This window comes from Phalaenopsis equestris, unplaced genomic scaffold (assembly GCF_001263595.1).
Source record: "Phalaenopsis equestris unplaced genomic scaffold, ASM126359v1 Scaffold000022, whole genome shotgun sequence".
Lineage (NCBI taxonomy): Eukaryota > Viridiplantae > Streptophyta > Magnoliopsida > Asparagales > Orchidaceae > Phalaenopsis > Phalaenopsis equestris.
Window position 1 is genome coordinate 2,193,336 of NW_018164464.1, and position 2,474 is coordinate 2,195,809.

Consider the following 2,474-nt stretch of genomic DNA (forward strand, 5'->3'; position numbering starts at 1 on the left):
CATCATACCATCGAACCTACAGAACCTTCCAACTATAAGAAAGGGGCAACCTCCCCACACTGGAAGCAAGCTATGGATGAAGAAATTTCAGCACTTTTACCCTCAACAAACTTGGAAACTAGTTCCTCCTCCCACCAACCAATCGATTCTTGGATGCAAATGGACATTTCACATCAAAAGAAAAGCTGATGGCAACATGACATGATACAAGGCATGACTCATAGATCAAGGATTCCAACAGGAATATTTTCTAAACTATACTGAAACTCTCAGTCCAGCAACAAAGTTTCCAGCCATTCGCACCTTCATAACAGTAGCTTTTCATCATAAATGGCAACTACTTCAGGTGGACGCCTCCAATGCCTTTCTTCATGGTAAGCTCAACGACACTATCTTCATGTGCTAACCTCTAGGATATATTGACCGAGATCATCCCCATAAAGTGTGCCATCTCCTCAAATCTCTCTACAATCTCCAACAGGCACTGCACCAATGGTTTGAAACATTCTCCAAGCATCTAGTCCATTTTGAGTTCAAACCATGTCATGCTGATTCTTCTCTCCTAACCTACAATTACAACTCGAGTCAACTTTATCTCCTTCTATATATAGATGACATTCTCTTAACAAGAAGCAAACTAAGTGCTATTAATCATCTCATCCAAAATCTTCAATGCACATTCTCCATGAAGCTGCTTGGACCGGTTTCCACCTTTCTTGGGATTCAGATTAAGCACACCACCACCGGTTTTCAACTATCTCAAACTGACTACGAGCAGATATGTTTGATTGTAAATCACAACCCAACTCATCTTCGGTCTCCTCCAAGACAAACAACAATCTTCAACAACCCATTCTACATTTCGCTCAATTTTGTCATATGGTGGGATCGCTTCAGTACCTCACGATCACAAGTCCAGACATTCAATTTGCAGTCAATACTTAGTCTCAGCTTCTTCATGATCCCCTGTTGCTGAGCTATCTTCATGATCCCCTATCGCGGAGCTATTAACAAATAAAATACCTTGCATTAAAGGTACTCACTCTCGGTCTTCAACTCCAAGTTGGACCTCTCATTGTGCATACATACTTCGACTAAAGCTAGGCAAGTGACTTCCTTGATCGCCGATCAATAATCGAATACTGCTCCTTCTTGGGCCCAAATCTGATTTCCAGGTAAGTCAAGAAACAACTTATGGTGGCTCAATCTTCAACAAAAGCCGAGTACATAGCCCTATCATCCGCTGCCACCGATGTCATCTGGTTATGTGGGTTGTTGCAAGACTTTCACATATCCATATCTCTTCTAATAACCATTCATTGTGACAATACTTCAGCAATGGCAATCACCCATAATCTCGTCTTCCATGCCCAAACAAAGTATTTTGAGACCGACTATCACTTCATCTGAGACACGTCATTTCCAAAGAGCTCTCACTCAATTACATCCCTACCGATGACCAATTTGCCGACATCTTCACCAAGGCACCGCCTACGCCTCGCCTCTACAAGCTCAGAGACAAGCTAAAGCTTTGAAATTCCACCATTAGCTTCACGGGGATGATAACAATATACCTACAACACAACATACCACACCACTTTATTCTGAATCATCTTCACCATACAATCCTAACCACCTCATTTTATCTCTGCCTCACACAGATTCTAAACTTTTTTTTCCTTTTAATTATACATTTTCACTATTAATGTATATGTGATGCTCTTGTAAGCATCAAATCATATGAAAACAAATGAATTGAGGTCACGGTAGCCCTTTTCTTCCTCTTTATTTTCGCATCTTTCTTCCTATTTTTGTTGGTTTTCTACAGATAAAACTGTAGCATCCTAACAGATGAATATCAAATAATAAAAGTAAAAAAATAAAATTATGGATTATAGTTACTTTTTAAATTTTTCATGGAACTAAGGGCCAATAAATTTCACAATCATTTACATAGTAGTGTCTTTGAGTCACAAGTCAGCATGGGGCTTAGACTTAACCAAAAAAAGAACGGATGGTCGGACATTAAAATTAAATTCTCTATTATTCAATTTTCATTGCTAATATTTTTAATCCAAGTAAATTGAAAGAGCTACCAAAGAAAATAATTTAATTAACAAATAAAAGTTTCTCTCTATGGTTGTTGACTATGTCTTCTGTACACATTAGCTCTTCTCGTATTCATCTTATTCAAAATCTTGTGAAAAAATATCAAAATGACACCAAGAGTTATCTAAGTTAACCCAGTGGAGCAATCACATTTCTAAATTATACTAACCAAAGAAAGAGAATATAAATTTTACTATAGAAAATCTTATAACAATCTAATGTATCGTCCATGACATTTACTTAATGTAATAACTTATACTTTGAGATGCAATATTTTTAATTTTAATCTTCAAGATTTATTCTTGAAGAAGCAAATGTTATGTGGGATAAGGTAACAAACACTATTAAACAAGTAGCAAAAGTTG